The following is a 23,688-nucleotide window of genomic DNA, read 5'->3' as shown; positions in this document are numbered from 1 at the left end:
AGTCCAGTGCAGCTTGGAGGGCTGTTCTAGAGATCAGTTGTCCCTCTGATACAGGCGCTGTAAATTGTTCTTTCTTGTCTTCAGAAATAAAGTCAATAATTTCAGAAAACTTTGTGTAGTTATTGTAATCATAGTTTGCCAGCAAGACCTCGTAATTTACTATGCGAAGGTGTAGTGTAGCCAAAAACTAAGCCTTGTGGCCAAAAAGGTCGAGCCTTTTCCAGTCCTTATCATAAGGTGTGTTCTTGGGCTGTGGTCTGCCACATTCATGGACTGCATTGACCACTAATGAATTGGGTGCCAGATGGGAGAAGACAAACTCTGTGCCCTTCGCTGGCACATCATATTTTTTGTCAGATCTCTTGCAGATTGGAGAAGCAGTTGAAGGGGTCTGCCAAATGGTCTTGACAGGTTCCACTATTGCATCGTTCATAAGCTAAGTGATTTTGGATGAAGAGGAGGTATTCAAGATGTCCACGAGTTTATGTTGTGTCACCTGGACCTCTTCCAGAGAGATGTCCAGAAAGCTAGCTACCCTTTTAAATAGGTCTTGGAATTGTTTGAAATCATCCCCCATATTAAGGGGAGGAGGCATGACGGTATCATCTGAGGAAGATGATGACAGGTGGGTAGGCGGTGCCCCTTCCTAGTCTGGGGATTCTTTCTCCTCTTCCTCTCCTTCCTCTGCTGGTTCCGAGGGTCCAGATACCGAAGGTGCAGGCGATTGCTGCATGCTGAGTCTAGATGTGGTGGGCAGACCCTGTTGTGTGGGGTATGTCACCCATGGGTTCCAGTATGCTGTTGGTGTGGGAGAGGCATAGGTGGACCCCAGGGTAGGCTGTACCACTGTAGATGTCTGGGATCAGTAAAATATGCCCCCTAAGGGGGGTTCTGATTTGGGCAGCATATGGTGGGCAGGAGATTGTGGAGGAGAATCTATTTGTCCTTCCCCGCTGTCCTCATCATCACATGAAACGGAGGGAGCGTAGCATAGTAGAGACTCAGTGCTGAATGTGCTGGTGCTGAGGATCATAGAATCATAGAATATCAGGGTTGGAAGGGACCTCAGGAGGTCATCTAGTCCAACCCCCTGCTCAAAGCAGAACCAATCCCCAACTAAATACGGATGGGAGAGTCAGATGTAGATCTGACTAAGAGATCTTTGTGCTGTAGGAACTGCTGCCATGTCTGCATGATCTGCACCGAGGTTGCATGATCATTGGTGCTGGGAGCCGGGGTGTATATGTCGGCACTGTAGCTGTGCTGGTGTGTGCCCTGAGTGTACATTGGGGTTCGAGGAGTAAGCCACAATCTGCAGCGGTGCTGCACCGCTGTGTGTTGATCATGGCTTTGGCTGAGTCGGTGCCAAGGCATAGGGTTTCGACTTCCCCTTAGCTCCTGTGTCTGAGCTGGCTCTTTTAGAGTCCTTAGCTTTTGTGGTACTGGCGGTGCCGGATGGTCCCGCTATCTTGGCTCCAGGCACTGACAGTGCTGATGGTGCTGATGCTGTTTGCCCATTTGCAGAACGGCACTTCTTGGCTGATTCCTGTGTTGGGGTGTAGTTACCCACTTTTTAGACACTTCTTTAGCACGTTGATAAGAAATCTGGGTGGAGAAGGGACCCTTGTCAGAAGCCATGGTTGGCAAGGCTTGTCCAGGCTGGGTCCGGGCTTCAGGCTCAGACACAGGTCTGAATGACTTCTCCATGAGAAGGAGTTTTAGTAGCAAGTCTCTAGCCTTTCTTGTTCTGGCAGTTAACTTGAGGCAATGAGGAAACTTCTGTGTTATGTGTGTTTCACCTAGGCCGCGAAACCACTGAGTGTGCCCTTCTGAAACTGGTATTGACAGTCTGCAGGTTAGCCAAAGTTTAAAGCCTAGGGAACCAGGCATTCCCATCAGGGAAGGCTTTTTCCCCTCAGAGAGGCTGACTATCCTAAAGGGTCAACTTGAAACCTAACTTTTAACAAGGGGAATAACAATAATAAAAATAATATTTTTTTAGAAGAGGAAAGGGAAAAACAAATCAACTAACTATCTAAACTAAATAACGGTAGTAATAGGTTAAAAGAACTAAGTAACAAGGCACTGGTAAGTGCTCCAACTCATATCCAAGGGCGGTAGAGAAGGAACTGAGGGAGGGGTTGGTCACACAGTGCCAGTTAACCACGTGAAGCAGAGCAAGACGGGGACCGCGCATGTGCGACCCGAGCGAGCACTGCTACCAAAAATCTCTAATTATGAGCACGGGGCGCACAAACACCTAAAGTGGAGCACCCACAGGGACAGCACTCACAGAAGAACTTGTTTGTCCTGCTGGGCACAAGGGGATTGTGAGAAGGCAGTGGAGGACTATCAGCACTGGAATGGGTTAGCTGCATCCTCACTGTTACCCGCGCCAGTGAAAGAAGCACCTGGGCCCCAGCCAAGCCAGCTAGCCCAGGTGTAAAGCACCATTGCACTCAAGTGAGACGATTGTGTGTGTGTGTGAGACTGGTATAGGGTGACCAGATAGCAAATGTGAAAAATAGGGACGGGGGTGAGGGGTCATAGGTACCTATATAAGAAAAAGCCCCAAATATCGGGACTGTCCCTATAAAATCGGGTCATCTAGTCACCCTAGATTGGTAAGAGCCCAAGTTAATGCTGCAGAGAAGACAGATGCCCAACTGGAAGCTGTTTATATTCCCTAACCAGTGACTGTTACACATAACGAACATACGGTGCAGAAGGATGGACTCACTGCTGGCTCCCACTTGTGGCTGGATCTGGTGTAGCAGCTCTTTCCTGTCTAGCGCCCCTTGTCTGTGGTCGCTGCAGCCCTGCGGTGGACTCTTTTCTTGTGACTTGGCCCTCCGGGTTGCACTTTGGTCTCATCCCTTCCAGGGTAACAGAGTGCAACAAACAGCAGTCCCTTTGCTTCTGCCTGCTTTTCAGCCCCAGCTCTGGGCCCCAGGATCCTCACACCCTCCTCTCTGGGCTTTACATTGTCCTGATCCCCTTATGTCAGGGTCTCACACCACCCTGCCCAGTGAGGGGAGGGAGCCCAGGCCCTCCCCTATATTGGGGTCCAGTCCAGGGACCCTACAACCAGCAGCCAAGAGCTGCTCCATCAGGCTTTTCGCTGCTGTCTTCTTGGTCTCCTTCCTCCCCTAGCCTACCAGCAGGGCTCTCCCACAGCCCCTCTAAGGTCACCCCTCTTTCAGAGCCAGGAATCACAGGGCTCCCCCTGGAATCCCTACGAAATCCCCAACTCAGCTTCTTCCACCTCAATCTCCACCTTCCATCCATCTGAAATTTCCCGTGCTCCATTTCTAGCTGGACACCTCCCAGGGCTCTGGTTCTCCCTGGCAGTCCAGAGGCTGCCCTATTTTCCAGGCTCCACCCCACCAGAGCTTGCTCTATCCCAGTGGCTGCTCCGCATCTCCTGGCCTCTCCCCAGCCTTTCCCCTGGGCTTCCCCATTGACCCTCGACTCTCTAATGCCAAGAGAAGGACGGTGGAGTTCTTCTCTCTCTCTCTGCAGCCCCCTTCTGCTCAACGTCCACTCTTTATAGCACCGCACCTGGGTCTTATCCTTACCTGGGCCTGGCCCCACCTCCAGGTGTGCCCAGGTGGGTTTATTGGCTGTTCCCGCTCACTCTTTCAGAGCCAATCTGGCGGGTACACACCCACCACACACTGGCAGAGATCAGGACTGACTCACAAGCAAATAACACAGGTCACTGAAGTATCCTGGTCCTTCAATTAGCCTGCCATTTGGACTCTTTGCGGGCAAGGGGCCTGCTCTGCCACATCCTGTTGTGGGATCAGGGCCTCCATTTGCAAACAATGCTCCTGGTTAAGCCAAGCATGCAATGCTTTGGGAGCAGAGGTCATTTGGTGCTGGGAAGGAGTTTCCGCAGGGGGCAGCCACATTGAGGTCAACCACTGACAGATTCCTACCTGAGACCCACTGACTTTGTTGGGCTAGATCTAGTGGTGCCTGGGAAGCGCTAAATCCCATGGACAGGAGATGAGAGCCTCTTCCATTTTAAGCCATTTCTTTCAGTTGCTTATCACGGCCCAGGTTTTCAGCTCTGACTAAGCTGAGATCAGGGCAGGATTGGGAAGAAGGGGGGCAAAGAAGGGTTTATACAACCTGACCCTACAGATGTCAAGAAGACATTTTGGCCATTGGTGCATCTCAAGGTTAAGGGGCTTGCTTCTCATCCCACTTGCTCCAGTTTTAACCCAGTGACTTCAACAGATTGCCACCGGTGTAAGGGAGAGCAGAAGGAGACCTGGAGGGTGAAAGTTTACAAAAGCAGAGTTAAGAGACGCCCTGAGAGCCAATGGGTCTGAAAGGGAAGGGACTCATGGCCAGGGCACCCCTCCAGCCCCTGAGCCAGGGCAAGGCATTGCAGGGGTTCTTCCACTCTAGTGCCCACTATTGTCAGTTGTTCTGGGCCTTCGGGCTGCACCTTCTGTAGTCTCCTTTCCAGTTCTGCCCCTTTCTGGATAACACAAGTTAAATAAAAGGCCAAAAAAACACCCAGCAACATGGTTTTTCTGTCCCTCTTAGACTATTTCTTCAGTCTGTCTTCTGGGCTCTGTTCTCACCCCATACTGGGCTACCCTAGGGCCTTCGTGGCTCTGTTATAGAGCACTGACCCCAAGCTGCTGTCCCTGGTGCCCCTCCTGCAATCCCCTACCTTCTTTACTCAGCTAAAAGAGCAGGGCTTTCCCCTGGAGGCCCTTTTCCTCCTAGCAGTTTCCCTCTGCCTCCCCTCCCTGGGGAATCTACCAGCTTCTCCCAAGGACCCTCCTGCAGACCCTACCTGAGGTAGGGATGTCACCTCTGAGGGACCAAAAACCAGGACATCCTGGGTGATACCAATTCCACTGAACTGGGCAGCTGGGAGTGTGTACTGAGCAGCTGTACAGATATCCCAGGACAGCTATCTCAAAAATGGGACCATGCTGGGAAAACCTGGGCAGGTAACAATGCTAGCTCAAGGTCTCCCCCTGGAGCCTGCTCCCTGTACATCCTCTCCAAAGTGGGTTCTCTCAGCCCTTTTTATGAGGCTCAGGCTCTATTAGTCCTGGGAGGCAGCCAGGGGCATGCAGAAGAGGGGACAAGCAGGAGCATGGTCCCTCCCAATAACCAGTGGGGGCACAGAAATTCTTGGGCCCTGGGGCCCCAGTGGGAGCTGACAGCTTCTCCAGCCTGGGGCCCCAGCTGGGCCACAGAACATTCCCCTTCAGCCGTGGGGCCCCGGCAGGGAGAGTGAGCTCCTCCAGCCCCAGCAGGGGAACAGAATATGCCCCTCCAAAAATGGTGAAATTTAAATTCCTGCACACCCCTAGAGGCAGCTAATTATGGCACAGGGGGGCGGGGGAGGGCTAGTGGACCCCATTTCCCATTAAAGGGATCAGTCACCCTGTGACAGGGACATAGGCTGTTACACAGAACTGGTCAGAATTCAGAATTTCTTTTTCTACGGGAAATTCCTTCTGAAATAGAACAAAAACAAAAATTTGTGAAATTTCCATCAAAATAAAATTTTTGAAAAAAAATCATTTGGGGTCAATCCCAATGTTCCATTTAAATTTTGACTTGTAAATGATAACATAATAAAAAATAAAATACATTTCAAATGGAAAAGTCATATGGAAAGAGAAAACGTCAAAATATTCTGTTCTGAATAGCCACTTTGACCTTATGGAAATGCTTCTGTTCAGTTTTTTTCCCCACACATAATTTCATCTAACACAATGTAGTCCCACAGAAAGTTTTGATTTTGATGAAATGTCATTTTCCAATGGGAAAAATGTGCCACTGGAAAGTTTTCAACCAGCTGTAGTTGTAAGTGACTTAGGAGCTCTTTAAAATAGTTCTAAGGCTTCTCGGCCATTTAGATTAAAATTTTCAAAAGTGTCTAAGTGTCTCTGCCGAAGTTGCACAGCAACTGAGTGGCAGTTTCCTACTCCTCTAAAGTCTCGTGCTCTAACCACTGGACCACACTACCTCATCTGTAATAGCCTCCAGGCCCAGCACCATCTGAATCTCTCTACAGAGTGGGCTCTGTCAGATGCAAGGACTAAGACCTAAGCATGCTACCAAGTGCTCCATATACAGAAAACACTGTGTAAAATGCTTTTTATGGCTTCAATTTTCAGCTGCTTTGAGTTATACATCCTAGGGCAAGCAGGCAATGATAAATATCCGCACGCCAAGCCAAGCTGCCCAAGGAATGCACTGGTAGGAGTGCAGCACAATGTGAACAGGTGACAGCTGCAGAGGCTGCCCCATTGCACAGGTGCCTGATGTTACTAGGGATAAAACAGGCCCATAAAAGGAGGGATTTGATTGACCATCAAGCATGCGGGGGAGATGGGTTGGCTGCCAGCGAGACACAGCTCCTAGGTCTTTATCAACAAGAGAAGCTCACGATTCAGCTCCCCAGCAGGCTCTGAAGAAAGATGGGGAGCCCTTTACTGCTGGATCAAACCCAGCTGGCTCTGACTTAAAGAAACTGCCTCCTGCTGGCTGCTTTGTGAGATGCACTTGGTGGGACTCAGGCCAGTTCCTCGCAGGCAGGTGTCCACATCATAAGAACCGGCCAGTATTCAGTTTCAGCAAAGAAGCCTGGCACTGATGGGAGGCTGAAGTCCATCTCTCAGCCTCCAAAGCTGCTCCTAGCTGTCAGGCACATTACAGTAAAGCTCCCCAGGCACCTGTGCTGGCTGGCAGTTCCTACAGCTCCTGACTGGGAGCCAGACAGGGGCACCCTGCACAGGGTGCTCGGGGCCTGTCTGCTCTCTGCCACCAGGGTCAGTTACATATGCTGGCCTGCTTGGCGTGAGCAGGGCGTATGCCCTGGAGTCCATTACCCCTGTGAGCGCCATGCCAGAGACAGCTGGCCTCTGGAGACGTGGGCCAGGTGGGATGACAGATATCGTGGAACAAGGCTGCTGTGAGCCGCACAAGGTCGCCATCAGAGCACCAAGGGCCTGATCTGACAGCGTGCTGAGCTCCCCTGAGTGGCACGGAGCCCCCATGGCTTCCAGGGGGAGGTGCAGCTGCTCAGACGTACCCAGCGCTGTGCAGGATCTGACCCGTACAGGAGAGGCAGTTGATGCTGTCCCTGGGATGGACAGATGGAGAATCCACGGGCCCAATGAGGAACAAGCTTCTTTCTGGGGCTGGTATGGAAGGGACCCTGGGGAGGCAGCACAAAAGAGCACAGAAACCAAAGAGAGGCGAACTGTGAGTCTGAGTGGTGGCAGATTAACTCCAGCTGCCCCCTTTGCCATCACCTGCCTGGGGTTTACTTCTGAACACCTGGTACATGGGCAACTGTGTCCACTAGCGATGCCCCTGCTGGGCAGAGGGGAAAGGCAGGGAGTGATGGTGAGGGGCCTTGTGCCACTGTTAGCAGCAACCATGGGATGGGAGGTGTTCTCAAAGGAGGCCTGCATGCTCAGGGCTTGGCAGCTGGAGCTGCCCAGATCTCACACAGAATGGGTTTCTGTCAGAAAAAGCAGATTTGTCAAAATGGAGACATTTTGTCAGCGTCTATTCTAGGCCAAAACCTCCACATTGGGGCGGGGAGGGGGGAATGTCGATAGGGTGACCCAATGTCCGGTTTTGGACAGGAACACCCGGTCGAAAAGGGATCCTGGCGGCTCCAGCCAGCACTGCTGACTGGGCCATGACTGTCTGGTTGATGGTGCCACGCAGCGGGGCTGACAGACTCCCTGATAGCCGCTGCATATCCCCCCTTCGGCTCCTATGCCTGGCCATGCCTCTATGTAGGAGCCGGAGGGGGGACATGCTGCTGCTTTCGGGAGCTGCTTGAGGTAAGCATCACCCAGAGCCTGCACCCCTGAGCCCCGCATGCATGCCCCAACACCCTGCCACAGCCCCGATCACCCTCCCATCCTCCAAGTCCCTGATCCCAGCCTTGAGCACCCTCCTGTACCCCAAACCACTCATCCCCAGCCCCACCCCAGAGCCTGCACCCCTGGCCTGAGCCCTCACTCATCCGCCAACTCCCCAACCCCCTGCCCCAGCTCTGATCCCCCTCCTGCCCGCCAAACTCCTTGACCCAGCCCAGAGCACCCTCCTACACCCCAAGCCCCTCATCCCCAGACCCACCCCAGAACCTGCGCCCCCAGCCAGGGGGCTCACAACTCTTTGCACTCCAACCCCCTGCTCCAGCCCAGAGTCCCCTCCTGCACTCCGAACCTCTCAGCTCCAGCAAAGAGCCCCATCCTGCACCCCAAATCCCACATCACTGTCCCCACCCCAGAGCCCGCACCCCCAGCCGGAGCCCTCACACCATCCCCTGCACCCCAGCCCCATGAGCCAGCCTGGTGAAAATGTGCGAGCGAGTGAGGATGGGGACAGCATGCGACAGAAGGAGGGATGGATGGAGTGAGCAGGGCCTCAGAGAAGTGGCGGGGCATGGGGCAGGGCCTTGGAGGAGGGGTGGGGCAAGGGTGTTCTGTTTTGTGCGAGTGGAAAGTTGGCAACCTTATGTGTTGATGTATTCTAGGGCAAAACCTCCCCACAGGGTCCGGGGGTCAATGTATTCTAGGCCAAAACCTCCCCGGGGGGTTGGGGAGGAGCTCGATCAAACATCAACATTTTCTGCTGAAAATCCAGAGGAAAATGAAAAATGTTAAGTTCTCGCGGAGAAAATCCCATTTCCCACCAGCCCTGGTGTGGAGAGACCGGGCCATCGATTTACAGACAGGGAATAAAGGGGCATGGGTCTGATAAACCCGCAATGGCCTGTCCCTTCAGCACCATGCTTTCGGATGCAGCATGCACTGCAGTTCTGTGCCAGCTTGGTTTACATCTAATTACTCAGTGTCCCTTTGGAGTCTTTCTAAAGGAAAATACCTGATGCCAAAAGTCCATTTTGCACAGACTCTGGGGATGACTGGCTCCAGACCCTAGCACTGTAAAGTCTGAACCAAACCACCCTGAATGCCAAGGGGATTCAAACTTTGCGGTTCAAACTCCTTAAGTCCATGCTTCAGTCAATCTCTGTTGATCACAACACTTACCAATGTCGCTAGCTTAAGGATATGGGACTTCCGCATTTGCGTAAAGATAGGCATGAGCTTAACGGCTGCGCTGAACAGGGATGGAACGGCTGAATCAGTGCCCACCTGCAGGCCTCTGGAGAGCTACCACTCTGAGACGTCAGCTCACAAGCCAGGAGGTCACGCATGGAAAGGGACAACTCTCTTCCCAATGCGCAACTGCTCAACTGGACATGATCCTCCCAGGCCCTTTCTCTTCATTGGTTTCTAGGCTCTGAGCCTCCTTAACTCTTTGAGGAACTGAATGGCAGGGAAGGTTCAATATCTGGGAGTTCTCTCAGAGAATCAAACTGAACCAGAGGTGGAGAGAGAGAGAGAAAGTATGAAAATAACTAGAATGCATGTGCAACTTCCCTCGGGCAAGAGGAAAAAGGGAAAAAAAACACACCCAAGGAGAAGGAAAGAGCCACAAGCGTCCCCACCCCCACCCCCGCCGATGTCCTGAGCCTGCATCATGGAGGAAGAGCAAAGGGGGTTATTTTTAGGGTAGCATCAAATACTGCTATGCCTATCGCCATATCAGCACCTGGGTAGGCAGAGAGAGGCCAGCCATGGCACAATATGAAATCACAAACACCCTCTGGTTTTTCTTTACACCAGTGTTACATACCCCCATGAGAGGGCCACTTCAGCCCATGTGTCTGATAGTCACAGAGATTCAAGCCCCTGTTTAGGCAGCAGCTTTCTAGTGACCCCCAGACACATGTGGTCAGCAAACTTAGAACTCCAGACCCTTTAGAACTAAAGCATAAGCCTCGATCAACCAAGCTAGGGGAGGAGGTCTAGAAGCTCTCATAGACTGATATCTTCAGTGTGGAGCACCCACTTGCAGGGTGCAGCATTGACTTTACACATCCCTGCGATCTGGGCGCAGGTGTGAAGGGAATGCATCGGAGGATCTCTGTCCTTCCCATCTTCTAGTGTGTGAGCCTCTTGGATTAGCGGCGCTTGACATCTCAGAAGGGAAGCAGATTTGAGCACATGGCAAACCTATAAACATCAGCAGCATGGCCCATGCCAGCCACTAGTGGCAATCCACTCTGAGAGCATGGTGTCACCTGTGCGGTGCAGCCAGGGGCTGGGAACCCACCAGTCAAACCATGGTTAGAGCAAGTGTAACCCACACACTTTCTGGGTGTGGTATTGTGTCCCATCTAGTGGCACTGAGACCACTTAGAGAGAACAGAGAGAGAGAGAGTTAAATGAGTCTGCTCTACAGCCTTAGTTAAGAGGCAGTTGGCTTTTAGCTCATGGAGTAGAGGCTCATGCACTAAGCTCCAGAGGTCCCAGGTTCGATCCTGCCCGACGATGACTGGCGTCTGTCGGTGTTACACAAGCCTTTAAATAAACAACTGGGGATCAATGTGCTCCTTTCACTTCAATGACTCTCCCTAGTTCTGGGTAACCAGCCCTTCTCACACAGGATCTATTGGAGCACCACAATGTAATAAAATCTGAGTGCAGCACAAACCCACTGAAATGCTCAGGCTTCAAGGGAACCAGGGCTCCTTGCTGTGTCCTCATCCCCGTGCTGAGTCTTCCCCTCTGCATCCACCTCAGCCCCTGTAGTGACCTCCCGTCTGGTCCTCTCACCCTTCCACATTTCGGCAAGCAGCGTGGCAAGTGCCATCTCCCTCCTCTCCAATCCAAATCTCCAAGCAAACCCGTCTCCTCGCTCTCGTCCTCCACCTGTTGTGCCACCTTATATCTTTACAACCCACTGATCAGTGTGTGCTGCACGTCTGCCTGTGCTGAGCCACAGGGGATACAGCTGCTCCAGCACCCAGTCAGGGCACGTAGGCAGAGATCCCCAAAGGTATTTAGGCACCTGACTCCCACTGAAAGCACAAGATCAATGAAATCAGTGGAAGTTAAGCACCTGATTTAGTTGGGGATTGGTCCTGCTTTGAGCAGGGGGTTGGACTAGATGACCTCCTGAGGTCCCTTCCAACCTTGATATTCTATGATTCTATGATTCTAAATACCTGCCAGGAACTGGGCGGTAGTCTGTTAGCTGTTGGTCCGGGGCTCATGCTGTCAGCTCTCTATGGCCTGAGTTCAATCCCTGGGGCCCCTCAAGCTCATGGCTGTGTCTTGCATTTGTTTGGTTTGCTCTTAGCCTGAAAGCTCACCTGGGGAGGGGAGACTGGCTCATCTATGGGCCACAGGCCCGGGGCCGGTAGCTACTGCCATTCTGCAGCAAAGGCTAAGAAACCCCGAAGAATGAATTAGTGACTTGCAAGTTGTTCCTCTCTGTAAATGTCTGGCAACATGTACATGGTGATGAAAATACCCCAGTGTTCCCCCTGACAGGAAGCTGACATGCTACCGCTGGGATCAGAGCTTCTGGAGAGGTGCCAGCCAGCCTTCCTGAGCTGGAGAGCAGGGGATGTTTGTCGAGGACAGGATCCCAGAAGAGCAAGGCTCTCAGACTTGTGAGTGGAGCCCAAAGACGGGTGACTGGGATAAATCTCCCCATGGCAGAATGATTTTCCTGGGGATTCATTAGCATCTCTGCATGCACTGGAACAGAAATGGGAACTGTAATAAGGTGACTAGACAGCCCCATGTAACCGTGGCAGTTGGAGGAGAAGGCACGATCTTCTTCATGCTGGTAGAACAAGGAGTAATGGTCTCAAGTTGCAGTGGGGGAGGTTTAGGTTGGATATTAGGAAAAACTTTTTCACTGGGAGGGTGGTGAAGCACTGGAATGTGTTACCTAGGGAGGTGGTGGAATCTCCTTCCTTAGAGGTTTTTAAGGAAGGCTTGACAAAGCCCTGGCTGGGATGATCTAGTTGGGGATTGGTCCTGCTTTGAGCAGGGGGTTGGATTAGTTGACCTTCTGAGGTCCCTTCCAACCCTGATATTCTGTGATTCTGTGATTGCTGAATGAAGCTGACACCTGGCTATTTGCCTGTACGCTCCACTGTGGCCAGCAGGGAATGGGCTGGTTGGAGGTATGGTGGACTCTCATGGCGATTCTGGAGGGGATGGGGAAGGTTCCACTAAATGACATCTATCCTGCTGCTGGGTTATTTGAGCTCAGGATAATTAATGAGTCTGTTTATTAGCGTATCTTTAAAAGATTGTCCAAGACACCCAAAGCTTTGGATAGGTGTTTGTTGTAGAATAGTAAAAATCACAGCTAGATAGATAGAGGGAACTGGGACATGCCAAACTCTGCTGTCAATTCTTAACTTATTTAGCAAAGAAAACCTGAGGAAATCATCTGATGGCAGGTGGGGAAAAAATACATACCGCCCCCACACTTGGAATGGAAAGTTCGCATTACTTTCCCCTGCCTAAACACGAAATTTAATCTTTAATGGGAACATGAAGTAAAACAAGAGTTGTTAACACTCTCCTTATGACAGGGCTTTGATCAGGGAAGTATTAATTATGTTTGAAAGCAAAGGAGAGATGCTAATGAAGAGGCGATCAAAGGGAAAGGCAATCATGCTGAGTTCAAAACTATTTCTTATACGGGGGAGGGGAAGGGTCAATTTCCCTGCAGGGAATTACCCCAATATCTTTCAAGGTCGTCTTCTGCCCTCATCCAGAGACTGGCAAAGGTGTGTCCACTCAAGACTTGAGGGGGCCAGTAGATGGCTCTCCCTGTTATTAAAAACAAACCCAAGACATGACCTTGGCTGCCGGCCACACTACTCATAGGATCAGAGCCTTGATTGTTATTTATTTTGCTAGCTCTGGAGAAGTGCACAGGGCTTTACAGTCAAACTGCACTTGCCAATAAAAGGGAAAACACACTTTCTGCTCTGCACAGCTCATACACGCATCAGAGGCAGTTCACAGACTGCAGGCATGGCCACTGTTGACATGCCTCTCTCACAGCCCCCTCCACTCTGCTGCTCTCTGAGGGCTGGCCTGGGCTACTACACAGACCCTCCAGGGGTAGAGCACGAACCAGACAGGGACTCAGTCGCAGTGCAGCTCCCATGAAGTCGGGGCAGTTTTGAAATGTATCACAGGGATGCCAGAACTTCACCCCATCTTTGCTTCTCCCATACTCCAGGAGGGAGGTAACCTGCACCAGGTTCAGTGCATAGGCTGGGGCCATTTGAGGTGCGGACTGGTGCTAAGGTCCCAGCCTCTCTCCACCCCTGCCTGCCCACTCCCCACCCAGCTCCATTGGAGAGGGAGAAGGAGCACGGTAGCATCTGCACAAGCTGAGTCCTAGGGCCCCTTACAACTCCTGACCCCCTGCGAGGGCATAAAAGGGCTCATGGCTGAGGCCTGTATAAATGTTATCTCAGTAGTCATGGCACAGAGACTGGCAGCTGCGAGTGGGTCACCTGTCTGCTTGCTCTCACCAGCGGAGCCCATTGTGTGTAAAGGGATTTCCTGCTCTTCATTCAGTTTTTGGAAGGTCTCTGAACATCACAAGAATAGTGAAAGAGAGCAATTGTCTGCCCCAGAACAGCCAAGGCATGTGGGTTTGTGGATGGTTTTACGACTGGCAGTAACAGCTGGGCTTGGAGCACTGTGGGGACTTGTTTTCTGTGCCTTACAAACTGTTGAGGTGCCATAAAGTGAGATGCAGCTGTTCCCTCTGGCTGAACCTTTGTGGTTTGGTTTACATGGAGGAAAGCAAGGGAGGTGGATGCTAACACTGTTACGCTCTGCTCTGGTTTCGCTCTGGGCTCTGAGCTTGGGGGACAGGGGGTGAGTTCATTAGGCCAGAAGGGACAATAATGATCATCTAGGCTGACCCACACTGCACAGCACAGGCCAGGGAACCTCACCCAGTGGGCTCAAGCTAGAAGGGCTCCAGCTGATGGGAAACCCATGGCAAGTTTTACTGCTCATGAATGTGAAGGGCAAGTAAAGCTGTGCAGAGCCAGGTACCACACAGGCAGGTGCTGTGCATGCTCCTCCCTCACATCTCTGCTGGATCATAACCTGCACTGTCACTTGCCATTGCAGTCTTGGGACTTCAGCCAGCTCTGACGATGCACCTCACTCCTGACTTGCATCGCCCCTGCTATTCCAGTTCTGGGCCCCTCCCATGCAGCTCTGTGGACGCAGTGCAGCCCTGACCTGCAGCACGTATAACACAAGGGGTGGTTCTGAACATTCCCCCACTTGGCACCACCCTTGCCCTGTGGCTCTCTTGCCCATGCTTTTCCCAAAGCCCATTCTCTCCTGCTGCCAATCCCATGCTCTCCCGCACTGAGCTTGCCTGGCTCCAGGCTGTTATGTACCATCCTTCTGACAGCTTGGGGAGATGGCTGGCTCCCACTTCGGCCTCTCCACTGCCAGAAAGGACTCCCTGTGCACAGGAGTATCTCAGAGTGGCATAGATCTGGCAGGGCTGGCTCTGCACCACCCACTCTTGCCCCGCTCCTGCACCCCCAGGATGGAGGGGAGACGACAGGTGGCAGAGAGCCAGGAAAGCCACCTATGCCCGACCCCACACCGTAGCTGCACTGTTCAGAGTTGAGGTGCTCCTGAGGATTTATTACCCCTCTGATGTTGCAATGCCCAGGGCTACAGGATGAAAGGGTTAAATCAACATGCAGCTGTGCCTTGTAGCTCCTCCCCTCCCCCGATTCTAGAGGTACCTGCTGTATTCCCACCACCATCTTCCTCACCTTATCTTGTCTCCAAGAATCCATTTTTCTCTCCTGCTTTCATTACAGTGCTGGGCTTAGACAGTCAGCATCCTTGAAAGATGACCCATCTCTTAGCTGAATAACATCTCCCCAGCGTGCTCCCTTTCATCTGCAGGTCGGTTCATCCCTGATTGATTCCTGCAGATCATTATCCACTCCCCAGCCATTCATTTCTCTCCTTGCTCAGGATCCACCTGTAGCATGTTAATCGCTTCCCTCGCCAGCTGCCTTTGCCAGGGGCAAGGGGAATGAAGGAATGGGTGTTGGGGGACTGGGAGATGAAACAGCATGTGTGTGTGTGTGTGTGGGGGGACGGAGGGTTGGGAGGGGGAGAGACTGAGACAGGCTCTGGATTCCACCTGGATGAACCTGTGGGACAAAACAATTATGTAGCAAAGCCAAGGCACTGTGTCACTGCCTGATGAATTAATGCATGATGGGCTTGTGTCCTCTATCTATCATCATACATACACGTCCACCTCTCTTTCTCTCTCTCTCTCTCTCTCCCTCTGAGTCCGTGAAGTTTCTCTAAATTTATGCTGAATAACTGAGATTAGAATCTGGCCTTGCCTGTCCGTCCATTTGGCTGTTTGTCTAGGCATTTATTCTCTGTAAGTCACGGAGGTGTCTCTCCCCACTTCAACATTCCACAAGTAAACAAATGAAGGAGCTGTTAGAAACATGCTAAATCTCTATGATGGAATGGTGTCAGAGCACTAACACACATTTTCTGTCTGAGCTGGCCAAGTAACAGAGACAATTATTCCCCAATAATCTTTTTGCTGGTTGATGGGGAAAAAATGCAAATATTTGCCTTGATTCATTTCATTCGACCATCCCTAGGGCTGGTTGAATAATGAAAACATTTATTCAGAAGTAACTGATTCATTAGCTGCTGGAAAGAATCAGTCCCATAACCTTTGGGGATATTATTTGTCAGTTCTGATCACAATGACATGAGGCCCAAAACAAGAGATCAGTTTCTCCAGTGACTCAAGTGGCACAAAGAGGGTGGATTTTGACTATAAATGGCCAGGAGAAAATGCCTCTTGGGGAAGGGAACTCAGCTCCTATGCCTTCCTCGCTGCTCTCAGCAAAAGAAGGTGAGTCAGGGGTGGAGAGGTGGTCGACCTCTGCTCTGCCAATCCCAGCTGGCAAAAGGTCTTGCTGACCTCCCACTAGCATAAGATTACACTAGTGTCATATGTTAGAGCAGACCCATGGCTGCTCTAATTGACGCTACATCCAGGCCAACACTGCATTAGGGAGCTGCAGTTGGCTCCCTAATGGCTACGCCCCCTACTAGTCCCCGCCCCTTACACCAAACACGGCTTGGAGTCCTCGGTTCCATGGTTCTGTGAGCTCAGCTTGTGGGACCCAGGACATGCTTAGGAGAGCTATAACACTCAGACACTCCAGTGAAGAGCATGCTACAAAAAAGGCTCCCGAGGATGCTTGCTAGGACACACAGAGTTATCCCTGAGGACCAAGGGAGATTAGTTACTGATCCCCTTAGACAGAGGGCCACTCTGTTCACCATGGAAAACATTACTCTGAAGCATCCAAAATCATGGATTCTGGTTCAATTTAGAAGCCAAAGAAGCCTCCAACTCTGCACGTGTCTAAGATGACATGCACCTGATTTGTGTGCACAAACTGCCATTTGCACACACAGATCAACTAGATGCCCAGCGTCCCAAAACTCATGCAAATGTGGATTTTTGCAGGTGCAGCTCTGGGCCTGTAACAGCTAATACAGCTGCAAACCCGACCCCTTGTATTGTACTCACAGGCACGTTCCGCAGCATTAAAGATACTCTCAGATCACTTTAGTTAAGGTCAGCGAAACATGTCAATTGAAAAGATCAGATGGAAGGGAAACTGTAGGAGCTCATGTGGAATGTGAAATTAATGGCTCTGTTAAGAGAAGCAGATATTGTTGAACTAATTAACTTAGCTGCCAGGGCTAATTATTTATTTTACAATTGCCCCCAAAATGCTCTCAGGGAGGCATTCAGAAAACAAAGAAGTGTTGATAAAGCTGTTAACTCCTGCACATTCCAAGTGCTTATAGTTAGTTCCATGGGAGACACTCTCCAGTGCTGTCGGGTCTGGGAGCGTGACAAAGAGCTCAGTACCATCAGAGGTACTGTAAAAAACTCCCTGGCCACACTGAACACTGACAACCTAGGGGCAGAGTCACATAGATTGGGGCAGATCTTCAGCTGACCTAAATCAGCATAGCTCCATTGACATCACTGGAGCTACTTTCTTACATTTCTTTGCATTCAAAGCTAAAAAGCCTGTGCTCCGGCAGATGGGCTGAGTAATCCACCAGTCAACCAATGAAATCGTTGCATCCAAATTAGCTGTAGAGTAAGTGTGGTGGTTGGTTGAGTTACCTCTGACATCACAGTGGTCTAGGACTTGAGGTCTGACATACATACATGCCTTACTGTAGCTGTATGCTTCACAGGTGTAATTCATCAAGTAAAAATGGCTGAATGGTGAAAAACTGTCTGGGAACAGCCCATGAATCCTGGTGATGATTGAACCTGGTGATATCCTGAACAAAGCCCTGCGTGTACCTGTTTCTGTCTCTTCACACTGACTCAATAGCTATGCTAGACTTCAGAGCAACCTTCCTGGAAACTTCTTAGAGAGGTTATAGTAATGGTTAGGGCCCCTAGTGGAAATCAAGGCCCCCCAGTGAGCTAGGCACTGTGCCACAATGTACTGAGAGATGGTTTCTGCCCCAAAGAGCTTACAATCTAAATATACAGAAAGCAAGAGGGGAAACTGAGGCACACCCAGGGAGGTGATTTGCCAACGGTCAGACAACAGTTTAATGGAGCATTTTCAACCCCTGGAAACAAGATGCACAAACCCTGATGTTGGAGGCATTCAGATTTTGCTTAGTATTGTTTGCGCAGTTTAAAGGTGAACACACGGCTACCAGCTGCAGGAAGAGGATGGGGGAGATGGCAGCAGGGATAGGGTTTTGGGGTTTATTTTTGCATTGCTGTCTGTTTTCTATAGGGCAAATTAGGGAGTTTCTCTCAGGGTGTAAGAAAAGCACAAGCACATGGAAATTAGCAAAATGCCTTCCCTCCATCTCTGTCTCCTTTTTCCTCTCTCTCCTTCCCTCTCTCTGTCTTTCATTCACTCTGATCTCATGGCTTCGAGTGGGGAATGCTTCTCCCACTTCCCTTGGGACTGGGGAAAGCTCTTCTCCTTGACGTGCATTAAGTGGCTTGTTGCCTTGGATAGTGAGAGCTCTCCCCAGAGCTGTATATTTTTAGTGCCCAACAATGTTGTAATAATAAATAATAAATAATAAAAGTGCTGCTCAGCAAATATTATTTTAGGACATACAAAATTAGCAATCCTGCCGTCAGGGATAAATCTGATGTTGGGTTAATGGGTTTGTAAGCAAGAGCTGGGAGAATGAGCCCTTGTGGAATTAAAAGTGCCGGAGTTTGTGCTCTCCCACAAAGATGCACTGACATATTTTGTGTCTAAAGATTCTAGCCAGATATGAGGTATTTGGGTTCCTAACTCCCATTGCAATCTATGGAAGTTAGGAACCTAAATACCTTGGAGGATCTGAGCCTTTGTCCAAACTTTTCATCACAGTCTGGACATCAGTGTACATTTCAGGGGGCGGGGCTTGTGGTGCATTTGGTTGTTTCATGGTTGAGGTTACATGGTATTTTTGGGGGGGTTCTCTGATGGACTTAAGGCTCAGCCTATGTGCTTGGGAAGGGCACGCAGCACAGCTCTGGCACTTGGGAACCATGATGCCGAGTATGGTATAAAGACTCGCCTCCAGATTCACCCTTTCCAGCAGAGATGAACTAGACCTGGTTTCACAACCTTGCAACTAGCTACATCTCTTCCAGGACTGCCAGCCCAACCATTGACTGGTGTGGAAGAAAAATTCAGTCTTCACTCTTAGGTTGTTTGCAACAAGTCAGAGACAGTTTATTCTCAAGCAATTGCAAGGGGGAGAGTGCGCATGGACAGAGATTCTCCCTTCCTAGGCAGGTCTCCGCCCGATAAACAATTAGGGCAAGCATTTATACCTTTTGTTACATACAATAATAATCAACTGCTGTGTCTTGTTTATACATATTCCTTCCTGATATCTTACTTTGAAAGCAGTTCCTGCTACAGTCTGCGTTCCATTCTTATCTAACACAAGGTCGAAACAGCATCTGTTACAGTTTTCCCACTCGCCCAGGCCCTGCCTTAAAGTCTCGCATTATTAGAGTTAGCCTGACTCTTGCTCTTTTCCTAAGAAAACTAAGATGTCTGCGTTCAAATTTCGTTTATCACTTTTTCCACTTCCACACTGGTCATGAGTCAGGCCCCCAAAATCTCAGGACTTAAAAATCAGGAGATATTAAAATCAATTTGAGCTTGTTTATTTGTCTTATGCTTTTTAAGCCTTTTGGGTTCAGTGGGGTCATAATTCCAAGCTTTTCTCTAGGGTCACGAAGGCTAGAAACTTACTCTAGTTTAAAAGGAAAGCAGAGATTCTGATGGAACCACTTAGTTCTGGGAGCTGGGGCATTAGGAAAACCTCCAAAGAGCACGAGACTCATGCTAAGAGTTGGCATTACTGCAGTCTTCATACCCAGAAAGCATCTGTTTGATTCATTTCCTTCATCCTGGGAGTGTCTTTAATGGTGGCATTGCATTTAAGACTCACCCTCTTTTGTTGGAATGTAAACATTACGTTACTGCAACGTACAGCATTTACAGCATCCAGAACTGGGGACTGACTGCAGCTTGCAGCTCCCTACATTCCAGAGACCTCCTTTGGTCTTTAGCCAGCCTTAGCTCTCTTACGTAACAGAATAATAACAGCTGCTCGACATGGGGAGTGGATACAGGTGCATCCCAGTGCAGGAGTTTCTAATGCATGCAGTCTGATTTATGGAGCCTGTTCAGTTTTCCTGGTTGTTTGATCAGGCCATTTCTCCACTTTACTCCCTTTGTGGGTAAATCCACAGCAAGCCCCTCCTGAGCATCACTGGCTGTTCAGGGTGTATTTCTTGCCATAAATAAGTAACTATAGTTTTCTAGAAAGGCTTTTCTTCACTGAGCTAAATGTAGAGCTCAGCTCAGACTCCCAAGAACTGGGCCAAATACAGGGTCCTTTGCAATGGAGGCACCAAGCCACTTGGCTGAGACCAACAATTCAACAGACTTGGCACAAGCTACCAGCAGATGGAAACATATTGTAGAGGAATCTCTCTGTGGCACTTATATAGTCCCCTGTCACAAGGATTTAAGGTTCCAGGAGTTTGTGGGGACAAGACGGCCCAGGGAAAGGCAGGGGCAGATACTGGGAGAAAGCGAGTGGAATAGTGTTTGGAGAAAACCTATGCTGCTGGCTCCTTAAGGGCCCAGTGTGACGGTGCCCTCCATAAGGCTTTATGGAAATATGCTTATGAATATATATGACATAACTAGAATATGTTCTATGTTACATATGCCAGGTAACCTATCTATGTAAAGGGTATGATCTACTGAATCTATTAATCCTATTTGTATGCAAGACTTAGACTTGCGTGTTTTATTTTATTTTGCTTGGTAATTCACTTTTTTCTGTCTGTTACTACTTGGAACCACTAAAAATCACTACCAGTATCTCAAAGTAATCAGCTGTGCACAGATCCTGTTCAACTACGCCACTGGGATGGGTTGGATCACAGAACCCCCTTGGGAACTGCCACCTGATGTGCCAAGACTACTTCTGCTCCTGCTTTCCTGCCCTGGCAGCTTAGGACTCCAGAACCCTGTCTTGCTGAGCCAGACACGCCAGTCTGCTCCAACGCAGACCCAGGGTCTGAACCACGTGTCCAAAAGCTGCAGACTTAACTGAAAGCAGCTTACAGAAGTGTTCCTGTCCTTAACACTCAGATGCCCAACTCCCAATGGGGTCCAACCCTAAATAAATCCGTTTTACCCTGTATAAAGCTTACACAGGGTAAACTCATAAATTGTTCGCTCTCTATAACACTGATAGAGAGAGAGATGCACAGCTGTTCCCCCCAGTATTAATACATATTTTGAATCAAACTGAATGCAGATAAAAACGTCACCGGTTCCAGTAAGCTCTCTTTTAAAGACTAGCCTCCTTCTAGTCTGTGTCCAGAAAGCACTCAGTCTGTAAGGTGCCACAAGTACTCCTTTTCTTTTTACACCCCCTGAAGTTACTGTTCTTTGATCCAGTTTCTTTCAGGTATCCCCGGGGGTGGAGAGACTATCTCCCACGGGCTTAAAATAGACTCTCTCTTGTGGGTGGAGACCCCCTCCTTTCTCCTATGCAAAGTCCAGCTCCAAGATGGAGTTCTGGAATCACCTGGGCAAGTCACATGTCCATGCATGACTCTCAGTTTTTACAGGCAGAAGCCATTGCCCACATGGTATCTTGAATGTCTTCTTATGTGATTGGATTTCTTATGTGGATTGAAGCATTCCAAGATGCATTGTTCCTGGATTTGTGCTGGAAATGGCCCAACTTGATTATCATACACATTGTAAGGAGAGTGATCACTTTAGATACGCTATTAGCAGTAGGAGAGTGGGGTGGGAGGAGGTATTTTTTCATGCTTTGTGTGTATATAAAAAGATCTTCTACACTTTCCACAGTATGCATCCGATGAAGTGAGCTGTAGCTCACTAAAGCTTATGCTCAAATAAATTGGTTAGTCTCTAAGGTGCCACAAGTACTCCTTTTCTTATTGTTCCTTAAGTGCTTCTTGATTGGGCACTTAACTTTGCGAATTCCTTTCTCCAGGAACTGACCAAATGCTCTACAAAGGTTATTTAGAAATCAAGCCAGTACACGGCCAATATTCATAACTTTGAATACAAAAATGATACATGCATACAAATAGGATTAATAGATTAAGTAGATCATAACCTTTACATAGATATGTTACATGGCATACGTAACATAGAACATATTCCAGTTATGTCATATATATTCATAAGCATATTTCCATAAAGACTTATGGGGGGCATCATCACACCCAGAACCTGCGTAGTGCAGGGTGTGGCAATGTTCCCCTCTGCCAGTCAGTCGGGATGAGCCCTGTGAACAGGACTGCCATTGGCAGGACCATGCTGAGCTTTCCCAGTGCAGAGCTGGACTGGAAAAGAGGCCAGCTGGGAGATACTGGTTTAAGGCTCCAGCTGGCCTGAATTAGCCCAGCCCCAAGAAGAAGGGCTGGGGACTCCTGCTCCTGGCAGAAGTATCCTGCCTGGCTGATATCACACAGGCCCCAGGAGCAGGGTTGCAGAACCCTTGAGCTTACAAAAGCATTTGACTAGCATGCCAGGAAACTGAACCCCTGAACCCTGACTGTGCAAGTTCCAGACAAGGTCCTTTCCCTAGTTACAGTCGCCTCAGAGAAGTAAAGGCTTTGCAGGCCTTTGCTACTCCTTGAGCCTCCCATCAAGGCCTGGAGATGGGCTCCAGAAGGCCCCAGCGTGTCTCAGACACAGAGAAGCTGTCCCCCAGAGAGCGCACTAGCCATCCAGGAGCACGTGAGCTTTAGAAGCTGTGGCATCAGGACCCAGCTGAAAGGCACTGGAGCCGTCAGCAGAGAGGATGCTCAAAGTCAGGGGGGCAGTAGCCTAGGAGGGGTGTGGAGTGGGATCAGGGAGCTGTCGTGCTGCCTGCATCCAGAAGGGAAGGCCTGGATGGTAGTGGGAGAGACGGGGTCTAACGGATGAACCGTGGGAATAGGAACACTGACTGATCACCACTTAAGGCCCACCAATCCGGCTTTACCCAGCTAGGCTGTCTTAACCGGCTTACGCTGCATTAGCAGTGTTTGTGAGAGCATCCTGGGAAAGCCAGCAGCCTGCAGAAAACATATTTAATACTCTCATAATAATGATATCATCCCTTCCTGCAGTACCTCTCCACCAGACGTCTCCCAGATGGGACAGCTTCCGGCATGCAAAGCCGAGGCAGCAGTGAGCCCTCTGCCCCATGTGCACCTGCTCGGCGGGAGCTGGAATCCAGAGCTCCTGTGTCCTGAGTGCAGCAGAGTCCTAGCCCTGGCTGGGGAGCTGCACAGGCACAGGGGGCTGAGCAGGGTGGGAAAGGAGTGAAACAACTTGCTCCTCAAATGAAGTGCAGAATGATGGATGTGATGGGTGATTTTGCAGCTGAGACATGGATTGGGACTTAGGATGTGGGTTCAGTTTGCAGTGGCTCAATCTCTGTGGAATGTCTAGTTTGATTCTAATCTCTGTAGTGCAGGGCCTGTTTCTCCACAAGCACCTAGCACAGTGGGACGCTGATCTTGGAGGGGCCCTATTGCAATACCCAATAGTTGTTTCATTGTGTGGCTCTCCAGTGCTCCGCTGGGCTGGTCAGTGCCCATAACTCAAACAACAAACAAAGGCCTCTCTCTGTCCGGGGGAAAGCCCGGCACCCCTGTGGTGGTCAGTGCTCTGAGAGATAGCTCCTGATGATAATCTTACAATAGTGCTAAGCAAGGGGGAGCAAGTTGCTGTGCTGCCCAAAGGCAGACCAGGGAAAGAATTGTGATCCTGAGCGTCCCAGTCCCTTTCCTACTTCCCCCTTGTTCCAGAGGCTAGTCACCACTGCTGCCCTGACCAGTAACAGATCACTGCCCCTGCTCAGTTCGGATGTGCTAGGTGGCATGTGGGAGAGGGAGGAGGCAAGGTCCTGCCCATTCACGCCCCCTTCCGACCACTCCTCCCACTGCTGTGCAGTGCAGGGGCATTTGCTTTGGCAAGGGGGGCAGTCACCCCCCAACCTTGGTTTGCCCTTCCCCACTTTCCATAGGTCCATATGCTCCATTATTCCTTTCACTTTTTGCCTCCCCCCAGCTTTGCAGGGTATAACATAATCACACAAATGGTCTATACGCTGACACAGCTGTCCTCCCCTCAGCTTCTCAGGTTAT

The sequence above is a fragment of the Eretmochelys imbricata genome, chromosome 10 (genome assembly GCF_965152235.1).
Source record: "Eretmochelys imbricata isolate rEreImb1 chromosome 10, rEreImb1.hap1, whole genome shotgun sequence".
Lineage (NCBI taxonomy): Eukaryota > Metazoa > Chordata > Testudines > Cheloniidae > Eretmochelys > Eretmochelys imbricata.
This window is presented reverse-complemented; position numbering follows the sequence as displayed.